The sequence below is a fragment of the Tachysurus fulvidraco genome, chromosome 8, assembly GCF_022655615.1.
Source record: "Tachysurus fulvidraco isolate hzauxx_2018 chromosome 8, HZAU_PFXX_2.0, whole genome shotgun sequence".
NCBI lineage: Eukaryota > Metazoa > Chordata > Actinopteri > Siluriformes > Bagridae > Tachysurus > Tachysurus fulvidraco.
In genome coordinates, this window is record NC_062525.1 from 13,599,866 (window position 1) to 13,615,959 (window position 16,094).

The window sequence follows — 16,094 nt, forward strand, 5'->3', positions numbered from 1 at the left end:
AGAATTGTATTGAATCAAATAAGTGATTTACTTATGTTCAAAATGTCTTATATATTTATGTTACATTCATCATTCATGTAGTTAAAAGGATGAAAATAAATATTGATTATTCCCTGGATATTTAAGGGATTATATTCAAAGTATTGAAATGAATAAACCCCAACAGTGTTGAATTTACACTCACTATTCGAGTGGAACAAACATCACCAAAGTCTTTCTATGGGAATGAATAAGTCCACTGTTAAGAACAGATTGTCTTGCAAATTCATGACCAGAGCAATTAGTAGAAAAATATTTCTGGGTGAACATCCAAATATGGATGTTTTGGTTTGTCGTAATTGTTGACCGTCCATGTTGATGCGGTGTAATAGTATATGAACCAAACTCTTCTCTAATGCAGTATGACTGCCAACAAATGATGTAACGATGCTTGCATAATATAATTCATATAATCCTTAATACATAAACATTTTCGAACCTCAATCTAACACAAGTGCTTTTCTTGAACAGTGAATTCGCTATGCGGTCTGGGATAAATAGCCTTCTTAAAAAGCGCTGAGTAGATGATTGTACGTGTGGAGTGATGGAGCTGGAGGTGCAGGAATGACTAATGCAGAAACTACCACCGAGGGATAGATTTTATCACCGGCAGGCGCTCATATGAGAATGTGAGCAGTTTTTTTTAATATGTAAGCGCTACACTTATTGACAGCGCAGTGATTTACAGGAGTGATGCTGCATGAAGCCTAATGGTTCCTTTGCTCTGGGAATGTGAACATCCAATTTCAGCTCCTAAATCAAGCACAGTGGGAGATTACACACCTGCCTGCATGTGCCACCTTGAAGATTGAACCACTGACAATGCTACATTGCTTCTTTTCTCTGTTTTTTATTGATTGTTTTGTTAAGTACACACATTAGCCATGACATAGGTTTGTTTTAGAAAAAAAAAATAAAAAAATCAGACATCACTTAGGCATAAAATCCAAAGGAAATGAGAGTGCTATAACGGGGCTGTTGGGGCAAACTGATGGTTTTTAGTTTTGCCAAGCTGTACCAGTTTCAAACCACAGCTAATAACTTAATCCTAAGGATAGATAAATTCATCTTAGTAAACACCCACCACCCTGCCCTTTAAACCACATCTTTGGAAAAATTAAAGTATCACGATTCTGGGTATTTAAAAATGCCCCGGTGTATTTATCACCATAGCACACACACAGCATGTAAGAAGTGTAATGAGTGTTTACTCTTTGTTATATCTAGCTCGGGTAACACAAAAAGCCCTTGAAGAATTCATTTCTATTATGACAGCAGCTGCTGCAATTCAAGTCTCTGTTACTCTTGCATGAGTCATTAGACCTGCGTTAATGATCGTGCACTAATTACTGTGATTAATTGCCTTAATGAGGCGACATTATGACAGAGATGACAGGCGGCCTAATCGCTCCATTTGGACAGAAAGGATCCACCGGGTGTCCTCCCACAGAGCCTCACAAATGGTGATCTGCTTTCTCATATTTGCTTTCAATGTCTGCTCCCGGACAATCAGACTAGTGAATTATGTACTCTACTGCACCGAATTGCTCAGATTCGGCTCTCTTTGGGACAATAATAAATAAGCAGATGAAGTTGATGATGTAATGATATGATGTTTATAATATTTCCTGAGCTTCATTTCATACAATATCTCTAAAGATAGTATAACTCTATACTGTAAGTAGGAAAACATAGAAAGGAAAAGATATGAAATAATGGAGTTGTGTAATTGTTATTATCCCTTTCATTGTGCCACAAATATTTATGTACATAACGCAAATGATACACATACTTTATTTACCCTCAAATCCTTTCCTAGATGTAGCTTGCTGCATTGACTGTATACAGAGATTTGAGAGACTGAAGGTCTGAAAAGTCTTCCTGTGTTATCAAGTATATACTAATGTACTAATCTTTAGGCACAAATTACTTCAGGAAGAGATCCTTTTGTAAATCCGCTGATAGCACAATAAAGGGGATTTGCTTTTATTTTTCAGTCCATTAATCCAGCACAAGATCCGATTGTGATTGTGGTAGGTCATAGGAGGACAGATGTGTTAGATGGATGGGTGTGTGTGTGCGTGAGTGTCTGTGGGTGTGTGGGTGTGTGTGTGTTTCTGTTTTTTTATAATGTGTTGCCAGGCCATTTCTGACAAAGGGCCATTTCAGATTTAACTGTGAGCTTTTACACATCTTCCAGTATCAATAAAGTATCTATCTATCTATCTATCTATCTATCGATCTATCGATCTATCTAAATACTCCCACTATACTCAGATATTTCTCACCTATGGGCCAAAAATTTTTATTTTAAATCTATGATAAAATTTTAAGATAAATCTTAAAATGAATAAATTATTATCGTTTTTTATGTATTTTTTTTTTTTTATTAAATACAAATTCTACCACTTAAAAAAGGATTCCCAAACTTTTGGAGCATAGCACCCCAAATGAACCCTATATATTTTCTACGCCCGTAAGTCTTGAATACACTACGTTTAATTCTTTCCAGGTGCATAGCCAAGGAATTATTGTAGCATTGGTCATACATTATATTTTCTCATATAATGTAATTTTATATGTATGAATTTTAGTAATATACAGTAAATGACTAGCACAAATCTCAACAAGTGGACCATAATTTTCAGTGATAATCAATATTTACAGTAATGTTACTAAATCAGATGGCTTAGTCGGTGGCTCTCTAAGTTTGGGGGTTCGCAATCTGCAATTTTCTTTTCTTTTCTGTTCGTTTTCCATTGAGTAAAAATCACCCAATTCATTGAAGAACTAGTGTAGGTAGATGGATGAAACTGGATTTAGACCTACACTTTTAATGGATTCAGACCTACAAGAAAGCATCAGAGATTAAAGACCGAGATGTAGAAATGCCAGCACTGTCAGCAAGGTAGGTGAATTATGGCTCTGAAACCATAGCTACGCCACTCATGTTCAGTAAATATTAATTATAGACGTGCACAAGACTGCATTTTAAAATCTTGCTCTTGCAGTTAATTTTAGTTGGATTTATTAGCCAAAAATAAAACAACTAGTATTCTAATTTAAATGAATGTAATACATCTACAAGGCTTTATATATATATATATATATATATATATATATATATATATATATATATATATATATATATATATATATATATATATACCGGTATAGACAGGAACTCTCTAATGTTCAGACATTCAAAACTCTGTTATCAGAACCAGTTCTAAGGTAATTACTCATTCCTCCAAGGAGAAAAAAGAAAGCAATACTGAGAACCGATAACAGGAGTCATGTTATTGTGTGTGATGATGGCAATTACATGAGGCAATTTCCAGCATAAAATAAAGCATGAAAATACACACATAGGCAAAGCGATCACAGCATCTTGGCACTAGCTCCGAACCAGTGGAGCTCGGCAGCCGTTTCTCAGTATGTTCAGATCGGGATAGGATTAGAATTCAACAATATTGACTTTGTGTAATTAGAGGGGGTCATTAGGTCTCTCGCTATTCAAGGCCATAAAAAAAGATTCTGCCGCTGGAATGCTGGTGTGCTAGCGACTCATTCTCCCCATGCTGAAATTAAATCGGGGCTTTAATGTGAAAAGGGAGGAGTAGCTAATGAAACAGAAGGGGCTTGGGCACAGCCTGGGACTCAGAGTCATCGAAGCTTATTCTGGCAAAATGAGACTGCTGGAAGACCTCACTTAAATGTTTCTCAATCTTAAAGAGTATTTCTGTAGGTAATTTTGGGTTATATGTCATTATTTATATATTTTATGGTTTTGTGTTGTATCTATAAATGGCAGTTATATTTTTATGTCCTTCAGAAAGTATCTTTATGCCATAAACATACATTATATGTATAGAGTTTAATGTATGAGTTAGTGCTTAGAGCAACATGGGATTTTTTAATATGATTTACCAGGTTGGAGAGAAACTAGTTTTATTATTCAGTTTTCCAGCCCTCAGGGATACGGCGCGTGTGCTGGATGCTGCTATTGACTTCGTGAAGAGTGATTGAGATGGTGACCCTATGATGACCCTCTTATCTACAGAATAATCTGTGCTGGTGAAATAGCACAAACCTACTCAAACCTGTGGGCTTATTGACTCAATTCTTAGGACTAGACTACAAAACCAATCTATTCTTCCACATCATTTGTATTAAAAAATACTGCAATGATATCTAATCTTCAGGCTTGGAGTGGATATATATAATAGCAAGATGCCAAATTTCAGTTCAACAAAGACATCCGAGATATTTATTCTGGCATTACTTATCAAAGTCAAGTTATATGTGTTGTGTGTTTCAATAGAGGGAGTGTGTTTAAGTATGCGTACAAAGGACAATGTAAGTCTTACTAAAAACTAGCCTTTAATGGAAAGTATTTCATTGGCATTCTGTAAGGAAGTGTTCTCTGTATTTCTGGTAATTCTGCAGCCAGGACGTCAGCTTTCTCCAGCCCAGAAACAAGTACCTCGACAATGGGGTTGCAGAATATTCAGGTCCACTTTATTGGAGATGATCTTCCACACAAGCTGGGCTGGACTAAACCCTCAGCAGAGCAGAAAAGCACACAGGCATTACAGCTCTCATATCTTACCAAGATGAAGCCAATGTGTTGCAGATTAAAATGAATTTCCTCCCTACTTCATGGTTTGTAAAATGTTCAAAATGTATTGCTGTCTTTCTGAGGCCTCACTGGAGCAGCCAGTCCTGTCACTATAAAGGGAAAATCTCATTGCCTTGGATTTATGAGCTCAATATCCCGAGAGAAGGCAAATTTGAAGAATGTATTAAGTTATTAAGAAACCAATCGTCAGTTTAATGTTCGGTTCAATATACAGTACAAGTACATCTATCTCCATGTGTGACAGCATATATTTATTTACTATAAGCTTGCTATCACAGACTAAAAGATTTTACGTATTTATTTTACCTAATGAGCAAAGTCATCTTAAAAAAATCAAAAACTGACTGCATTTTATACCATATGCTTTGCTTGTTTTTATTTGTCAGGATTAAGCAGGTGTAACAAACAGGGATTTGCGCCACCGATGGCGTGGTCAGTCCGCCCAAAGTAATGAGAACAGCCCCAAAACGCAAGATTCCAATCTGTCCGTTCTTTAATTAAACAAGAGAAAAGCTAACTAACACAAATATAACAAGCATGACAAACATAACAAAAATGGCAAACATACCAACAGATTGCACATGACTACAATAACATTCACATCGATGTGACAAGCATGAGAACAGAGACACAGACAATGACTCATGGCCCAAGAGAACTTAACAGACTTTATATATATACAAACTGCCCAAAAATAACTTTCTGAACTTCTGCTCATGCTGCATTACAGGACTGTGTAACACACACACACACACACACACACACACACACACACACACACACACACACACACACACACACACACACACACACACACACACACACACACACACACACACACACACACACACACACACACTCAGGAAAGTGCTAACGTAGTTCTGAGCCACCCTGTAAATTCTGTACATTAATTGCTTACCCTAGTTTATTTATTTATGTATATTATCTGTACTTACACTGTATATTTCTTGGTTATTGTTGTACATATAATGTACATAATGCACACATTTGCACAGCATGACATATTGTACTGTCTTAACAAGAATAGTATAGAAGCCTTTATTTGTCACGTATACATTACAGCACAGTGGAATTCTTTCTTCATATAATCCCAACTTTAGAGGTTGGGGTCAGAGCACAGGGTCAGTCATGATACAGCACCCCTGGAGTAATGAGGCTAAAGGGCCATAATCAAGGGCCAAATATCAGCAGCTTGGCAGTGCTGGGGCTTAAACCCTGATCCTCTAATCAACAACCCAGAGCCTTAACCGCATGATCCACTGGCACATATTCTGATTTGCACATGCTCTTCTTATGCACATTCTACCTGCCATAGCTGTATTTATTTATTATGTATTTATCTGCATGTGAACCTTTGCACATTGTTTGCACATGACAATGGTATTTCGTTGCTATGTTCCTTTACTATGCAATGACAATCTATCTATCTATCTATCTATCTATCTATCTATCTATCTATCTATCTATCTATCTATCTATCTATCTATCTATCTATCTATCTATCTATCTATCTATCTATCTATCTATCTATCTTGATTATTTCTATAATGTGCTGTAATACAAAGGGTGCAGGACAAATAGTGCAACTCATCAATATAAAATGTTGTGCATAAAATATTGCACCCAAAACCAGGCAGTGTTTAGTTTAAAGAAAAAAATGGTAAAAATGAATATTGTATGCAAAGATGCATGTCACATAGAGCTCTCTGACAACAGAAACACGACAGGCGGCCTCACGCTCTTTTCAAAATCACTGATCCGAAACTTGTCATGGGCTGGAGCATGAAAAACATGATTCGGAAACAGGGCAGGAGAACAAAAAGTCTCAGTCGTGTCCTGGTCATGGCTTTGCTTAAAGGCCTGTATGTATTATACACTCTCACAATTCACTACAAGACTTACAAGTATTCATCAGAAGAAAATATATTAAAGCAGTGAGAGAATGAACTATTAAGATCTCATTCATAAAATTTACAGGATTTGGCTTTGATTCCATTAGACAATGTCATTTTTGAAAGTGATATAAAACATAACACAGAATGGGATGATCAAATAGCTGCCAGAGCTTTTATCAATAATGTTTAGTTAATGGGGAGACGTTTGATGTCCATTAGGGTCAGACAGCATATGTCACAGCTCAGTCAGATGGTGCTTTAGTCTCAGAGGGAATATAGCATCTACATCTGGTCTGCGCACACATGCTTATATACAGATAGGAGAAATGGGTGGAGATGTGGGGATGGAGTGGGGGATAGATTTGGGGGAGAGATTTGGGGGAGTTCTAGCAGGACTGAGTTTAATACTAGACTAGGTTTGTGATGTATACAACATACAATAGGCAATAATTGGTAATATGTGCTAATAAGGAGATAACATGAACACATAAAGTGATGAAAAGCAGCAAAGTCTGCCATAATGTAAGCAAATATTGTGTGAAAGCTGTACTCCCAAATAAGATTTAATCAGCATAGGTTTAGTGTAAGGAGAAAAATTGATTGGCTCCATCAAGCTTGTGCTTTACATCAATCAGTATCATAAAAGTAAACACAATGAGGCAGGTTTACCTCCAGCCATATGAACTGGGTGTTGATCACATCCATTAAAAACAATGACTCCATCACCCTTGAGTCAATCTAAATGAAAAGGGTCATCAGCCTAAAGCTCTCTGGTCAGAGGGCAACAGAAGAGTAGCACCAATTAAAGAACCCATTATGAATGATCTATTCGTGCTAAATGCCCGGATGTGTCTAAGTGTGCTAACGAAATTGTCGTGAGCTTCTTTCTGTTTTTAAACAGATTCTGATTGTTTCAGTAATGTTTTCTTTTACAGTGAGCAATTTCTACAACATTTCTTGCCAATCCAACATGTCATGAACAAGAGTGCATTAGGCTTTGTACTGGGCCACGTCTCACTAGAGACAACTCATACATTAGTGATAAGAAAGCTGGTGGTTCAGGTCCCTGATGGGGCATCAAGATATTTTGATGATCTTTTGCAAGTCTGCCAATATCCCTGGCCATCTAATGCAATGGCATCATCTCCCTTTTGTGGTCAGTGCTAGTGGGGCGTAATTGCACAGTTCAAGTGTACCTTTGAATTGATTGAAACAAAGACACAATGCATTTGATCTGAAGTCTGATGTTGGTGCTGCTTTCTCTGCTCTCAGTAATGCATCGCTGTTACCTAGGTTTATGATTTCACCACAAACCAATATTCCTCTCTTTCTCTTTCACTAAAAGCTAGCATGAGTGCAGGATGAGCTCAATGAGCTGTATACTCACAGGTCAGAATGTGTGTTAATCCAAGGAAGTAGAATTAATCCTTATATTTTAGCTACATTAGATAATTCACACAACCAATCAGACAGGTATTTCACCCAAGGTATAATTTTAATAAAAGAATAATGCACCTCTCTTTGTAAAATGTCGGCGTTTATTTAAAGAACAATGGATGATTTATTTAACCCCCAAATAACTTATTTAACTTCCTGAATAGACTTAAATCCATACTTGAGACTTACAGTATCTCACAGAAGTGAGTCTTCACATTTTTGTAAATATTTGCCAGCCCATCATCTTTTCCCTCAACTTCTTTAGCAAGGCAGTGGTCGTCTTGGAGGTGTGTTTGGGGTCGTTATTATGTTGGAATACTGCCCTGCGGCCCAGTCTCTGAAGGGAGGGATCATGCTTTTTAATCTACATTCTATAAATGTAGCTTAAAAACTCATATCTTTAGTCAGGCGTACACATAATACATCCCATAATACTGTGCACTATTATATCAGACTTGCAAATATTATGAACAGCAGATATGTTAATCCCTCTCCACTGCTTCTCTCGTTTTACCCATCCTGAGGCATCCAGAAATTGGAACAGCTCTAATCGTCTTCCGTGCGATGAAGAGTTTGGACCACTGAGTTGAGGCCGACCCAGCGAATCCTGAGGCATCTAGAGATTTATCAGCTACACTTAGACTCTGCTATACTAAAAAGATGTGAACTCCATGTGATCTTTTGCATCTATACAACATCTGTTTGACTGTATATTTATAATCACACCCTCCATTGTCACCCATAAGAGGATGGGTTCCCCTTTGAGTCTGGATCCTCTCAAGGTTTCTTCCTTCACCATCTAAGGGAGTTTTCCCTTGCCACTGCTGCCTAAGTCACCTCAGACTTGCTCATTGGGGATAAATACATTCACATTGTGAACAAATATATTAGTATTTATAATAACCTTTTGTTGTATGTTTATGTTCTGTAAAGCTGCTTTGAGACAATGTCAATTGTAAAAAGCGCTATACGAATAAACTTGAATTGAATTTAATTGAATGCCCTGCTTCAGTATGTCACACAGTAAATTCTGGCATTCATGGTTCTCTCAATGAACTATAGCTCTCCAGTGCCGGCCGCACTCATGCAGCCCCAGACCATGACACTCCCACCAGCAGGCTTGACAGTAGGGAAGACACACTTGTCTTTCTACTCCTCACCTGGTTGCTGCCACACACGCTTGACACCATCTGAACCAAATAAGTTTAACTTGGTCTCATCAGACCACAGGACATGGTTCCAGTAATCCTGTTGGCAGGCTTACTTGTGCATCATCTTTAGAAGAGGCTTCCTTCTGGGACAATAGCCATGTAGACCAATTTGATGCAGTGTGCGGCGTATGGTCTGAGCACTGACAGGCTAACCCCCCGCCCCTTCAACCTCTGCAGCACTGCTGGCAGCATTCATACGTCTATTTCCCAAACACAGCCTCTGGATATGACTCTGACCACTGAGGCCTGTTCTGAGTGGAACCTTCTTATCTTCTTATAGCGTACACCATCTTTTTTTAGAACAACAATTCTTTTTTTCAGATCCTTTAGTGAGCTCTTTGCCATGAGGTGCCATGTTGAACTTCCAGTGACCAGTATGAGAGAGTGAGAGATAACACCAAATTTAACTCACCTGCTCCATATTCACAACTGAGACCTAGTAACACTAACAAGCCACATGACACCAGGGAGACAAAATAGCTAATTGGGCCCAATCTGGACATTTTCACTTAGGGGTGTACTCACTTTTAATGTCCAGCGATTATGGACATTAATGGCTGTGTGTTGAGTTATTTCGAGGGGACAGTAAATGTACACTGTTATACAAGCTGTATACTCACTACTTTACATTGTATCACAGTGTCATTTCTTCAGTGTTGTCACATGAAAAGATATTGTAAAAATATTTACAAAAATGTGAGGGGTGTACTCACTTCTGTGAGATACCGTACATTAGAAGAGTCAAACCATAGTATTTAAATATTCTCACATTATTTATATGAACTGTTGTTTATATTTCTCAACCTGCTTTGTGCTTCATAGTCAGGTCATGACATGCATTTATTTCATTATTCATGATTATAAAACACATTATAAGCGACTTTTAAAAACCAAATAGGAGGACACAGGAAATGGTGTTAAGATATTAAGAGCAGGATATTAAGAGCCACATGGAAGGTGAATGCAACAGACTACCAGCCCTTATCTCAAAACTCACTAATCCCAGGAACAAACGTAGGCAGATTTGCTTGGGATTAGCCACATGTTATCATGTTTCACCCCGTAGAACCTCTGTAACCCCTGCTAAAGTGATCCATAATCCCCACAATTTACAGCAGTCTTATTAAACAACGATTCAAGACGCGTCCTGGATGGAAAGGAATCAGGTCGGCCTTTCAGCAGGTAGTAATCTCTGTCTCGCTCTCAATGTTTTTGTGGCTAAACCTCTACGGAGTGGGGAGATGGGATGAGAAAACACACGTGCACAAAGGGATTATGTTAATTTATGGGACTCATGTTTCTGGAACTGCCTGTGAAGCCTCAGCTCTCAATTCTCTTTATCCCCGGATGCCTTTTGAGAGGTGTAAGACCAGGCCGTTGTTAAGTGAGACTGCAGATCACTCTTGTCATTTAATTTATTTATTTTTTTTTTTACTTTAACTGGGTGTAAATAACTTAATTACATCTGACTGGAAAATTAAGATGTCATGTCATGTTGGTGGTGCAGCTGATTAGCATCGCCCTAAACAATTAGCCCACCGTCTGGCCATCAGACTAGCAGCAGGAGTACAACACAAAGAAGACAGCCAAAACTAAACAAAGGCAATGAAGCACTGACCCAAGGAGCTGAATTAAATGCAATACTGCTACAGAAATACAATAAATCCAAGGAGCTGGTCCTGTGAGGCTGATTAATTCATATGTTCTCATGAGCAGCAGCTGTGAGAAAAAAATAAACTCTATGTAATGTGTTAACTTACAAATGGCTGTCTATATGAACTATGTAAGTTTTATATCTTATTAAAATTCCATGTTTTATTCAAATACATGACAATTGACAATGATAATTGAAATGAAGATGATGCCAACAGGATCTTTAGAAGTGTTTTATTCCTTGCATATCATGCAGATTACCAATATTATATTTAATATTATTCACTTAATTAATAATGACAATGACAATATATCACATATTGTTGATTTATCGTTATATTCAATGTTGTGGATTGAAACTTGAATTGTGTTATCTTTTAAGTTATAGGGACTATAAAGCTGGATATTCTTTCACCAGCCTCTGTTTTCTCTAAACAAAATTAAGCAAACAAATAAATAAATAAATGCTTGTCCTGTTGCCAAGAAACTACAAAGCCTTGATAGATGAGGACTTTCTTGGTAGAAAAATTAAGTCACAGCTTTACTTCTGACAGTTACAGAGTGTTGACACTGAAAACTCCTTACATAAATGTTAAATAAACATCTTCTCACAGAAAACTTCACCATATCAACCTATACACTCAATTAATAACCACTTGTGGGAGAAAAAACTTTATAAAGTCTATAATGAAGAATTCTTTATAAATATATTGAGTCGATTTTACTTAGCAGTCTGCATATTGAATGGATACTTTAATTCAACGTAGACCTGATTATTTAATTGACTACAAACAATTTTTATTCCTTTATTACAAGTACCTCTAAAAGTAAACAAATATTTACTATAGTAGGTACTTTTCTAGTCTATAGTTACTATATCAGAGGTCCCCAAACTTTTGTGCACTACAGACCAGTTTCGTGTAAGACGTAATTTCACAGATGTTGTGACCTTCAATAATTTCTTCTGTCCTTTTTTGTCTTAAAAAAACTCCAAAGGTTTGTCTTTTAATACAGGATGCTTGGTCTCCATGTGCCATAGCAGTTTTAAACTCGCCTCATTTGACAGCCTATCGCTACATATTATGCAGAGAGGTATATGGTGCTTGGTGCATCAGAATCACCTGTCGGAATAAACCAGTATTTTAAGTACGACTCTGATATTTTCTATTAAATGTAGCTTTCTTTTTCTTTAAGCCGTTGCCTTTTTTTTCTGTCTCATCATTGGACCTTTCCCCTTTTAGATTTAAACTAAATTACTTTCAGAGTGTAATTGTGAATATAAAAGAAATAAAATAAATGATTTATTCTTTCTAACCCATAGACCGGTGATACTATAGTATATTACACTACTATATACACTATATTTTAATATAGCATTTTCTATGTTACACTATAATTACACACAATAGTTACTATAGTAGTTACTATAATATATTTACTATAATATTTACTTACATAGGATATGTTTACTTCAATATTTACTACAATAGTTATATATCTATAACATGAGAGTACTTGTCAAGGCATGTAGACAAAATGTAAACTAGTGTGTAATACTCATAAATAATGTCTTTATTATTATAAGTATTATGATCTTAGTTTGACATACTAGTAGAAAAGACGATCTCTATGTATAGTCTCAACAATAATCAAACTTCTCACTCAACATCTGAAATCCATAACAAAAATAATGAAAATAATGTGCCATATCTTTTCACAGCCAGTTATTTTACAACATGATCTCTATCTTGAAGCCTGTCCTATAAATGTTATAGCTTTGTCATGGCAATCCACCATAGCATAATGGGGTAAATGAGAAAAGTAAGTATGATTTATTGCACAGACCACACACGTTTAAAAAGGCCGTAAATCCTACACCGAAATTTTTTTATTTAATTCATAAAAATTACAGGACCATACAAAGCCTTATCCTAGTCCGAGTCAAGGTACACACAGTTAATTCCTTAGAATAATTAAAAATGTAATTTACAAATTGAAATAGTAAATGTTATAGAGAAATGCTTGAAATATGAAATACTACTTAAGAAAATAACTTATTAAGTTATTAATAAGTTATTAAGTTTACAGATTAAAACTATAATCAAATCTATATATTGAAGGCTGTCTGGTTTTATCTGCACAAACAAACGCAAGTGTTTTAGTCTCTTGAAGAACTGTGGCAGATCTCTGATGCTTGAAAATCAATCAATCAATCAATCAATCAATCAATCAATCAATCAATCAATCAATCAATCAATCAATCAATCAATCAATCAAACAAACAAACAAACAAACAAACAAACGGAAAAAAACCCAAAATATTGATTTGAATTTATTTATTACTTCTCACTGTTCTCTGTAGTCAATGTTGTATATAAACAATGTTTTTTCCCCTTTTCTTTTAATTCTTTGAATTTCTTTACTTAGACATTTGCCTTGAATTTCTCTCACTGTCTGTCCCAGAGATACAGTTTCGTCTTCATCAATGCACGTTAAAAGATTTTCTTCATGTATTTAAGCAGTATTTTTTCTCTGTTTGTCTCCTTCCTGACACATGCAGCTCCCTGAGTAATCTGCCCTAAAGCATTAGCTCCAACATAAGATGTCAGGAGACACAAAGATCAGACAACACGGCAAAAAAAAGAAGACACTCTGTAATGCATCAGCTTTCTTAAATATTCATGAAAGAGCAAGACGTGTGCTTGTCTGCTTATTGCTAATGAGTTTTATCCATTGCATGTTGCCCAATTAGAGCTATTTCTCCTTACGGTTCTTCTTTATTTCTTATGTGAATTCTGAGGGTATTTACCAAAAGCTAAAAAACTTTTCTAATAGTCTGCATGAATAGTCTTAACTTATTTCCATAGCTCCATGTTGTTTTAATCCAATCTCAAATGGCTGAGATAATGCAATGCATGGCACAAAGCGCAGAATTCTTCTTTAATAAGAAGGCTGCTTAAAGCAAAATGCGTGGGCTGAGTACAGAAAAAGTTCTAATTGAAATGTAACACTCACTGCACCTTATATTCTACTGTTGGACAGCCCCATCTTTCACAAGATTAACTGTCTGCATACGTAATCTTGTTGCCTACTGGCGCATACACCAGTGCTGGAAACACTTGGGAAAGGAGTGTTACCTTGCATCATGTGTATCTTCTACAGATGGAACTCATCAGCAGTAAGGATGATGGCCACTGTTATCTTAAGACATGGAATGCACAAGCACAATATGGTCAGCACAAATAAAACCTTAGTGCTCATTAGGGTTTCATAAAAACATTGCTTTGGCTTTAGAAGGAAATAAATCACCTGTGCCGCTCACTGGCCCTGACCTCAGGGTCACGCTTTTATAGACAGATACTTCATCATCCAACAATCTGCTCTTGTACTGCACACAAAAGACACCCAACTGCTCAGCTGACCTTGTTTCATGATCCTTGGAAACTACTTTCATTGATAAAATAAACAGGAAAATTCATTTTACGCAAAGGTCAGCTGCAGTATGAGCTGGTGTAACAAGAAATTCTTAAAAAGGCAACGAAAACAGCTGCTGTTCAGTGCTTATAACAGGTAATTGGTGATCATTCACCTCCAATCGTCTCAGCCTCCTAATCTTCATTCATGGATTCAAAAGAACCAAAGATATTCCTGAAAACAAGCCTACATCCAGTCCTTCTGTGAATCATATTATACATAACAGCCTTCACTGCAAATTAATATGTTTTCAGGCACCAGACCATTTATTTTAAAAAAAATTATCACATGCCCAAGTGATTCTAAAAAGCCATTGTGTGCATTGTGTGAAAATTTGATTTATAGATTTTATATTACATCAAGCCATCACTAAATGTACAAATAATACGTAATACAATATTAGAAAACCAATAAAATGCTCCATGTGTGATATTAGGTTTATCTAACACATATCATCACTATTAAGAAGTGGATATATGTGACCTTTCGACCCTGGTGTGATCACAGCTGGTCCCTGAGAATGGAAACAAAAATAAATCACAACGTACAGCAGATGTGGCCATGCAATGTATATATAATATATATGAGAGATATATAGAATCATAAACAGCATGTCACTGTAGGACATGAGTGAAACAGACAGACGTTTTTAGATATTTAGATTATAGATATTATCATTAAGATCTGTTCTGTTGTTGTGGTTGTTTTTTTGTTACCATCAATCACGAGGAACCATGATGATGAATGCTGATGACAAATAATGCATTTGTCATAATGCAGAATTGAGTGACAACATCTAAGTGATACAGAAAGCCGGAACTCCACTCTGAGATGTTCCAAATGACTATTAATATCAGGGGCTTTAGATTCTGCAAGAGGTAATTTCATTAATTACATCATTCTCGTCACTCTGGTCAACAAACAAATCCGAATTATTTCTGTTTCTGTTATGTATCGGAATAAAATGTTGGACAAGTAGAACATCCTACTGGCTTTGTGTGTATGTTTAATGAACCTGAGATTTTCTTAGTGATCAATTAGCCTTTACAGTTTAAGAAATATCTTGTAATCTTACAGTATGTTTTAGGACTCTATTATGGATCAGTGGAGAACATGAGAATTGAGTATCGTACGGGAGAAAAAAATTGTCTGGGGCAAAAGGTCTAGTAAACGTCTGGAGACCCAAAATTCCTACTAGCACAATCAGTTCATATGTTCATTTGTGACTGCAAAACTGTGCACCTTTAATGATCACAGAAGCATTAATACAGCACTGTACATGTTAATGTAGCATCATTTGTGTTAATTTAGTAGTGTAGGTGTTAATTTAGTAATGGTGTTCTTTAATTTTGCAATTTAGAGGTTAAGCTGTGAGTATGAATTTAACAATGTCAGTGTTAATTCAGAACAGTAACTGCTACTTCAACACTGTCACTTTATTACATCGCTATTGGTGTTAATTCAGCACTTCACTGAATCATGGTCATTAACTATAATGTTAACATTGATTTAGCACAGTAGGTGTTAGTTTAAAACTATATCTTAAATTCAGAACTGTCCTTATCGAACACTGCTCTGCTGGTGTTGAACGCTATAGAATTAGTTTAGCACTGTTGGGGTTAGTTCAGTAGTATAAAGTTAATTCAGCACTGTTCATGTTTAGGATCATAATGGCAATGAAACACTGATGTTAATTCAGTGGTTAAAGTGGGACAATTAGTG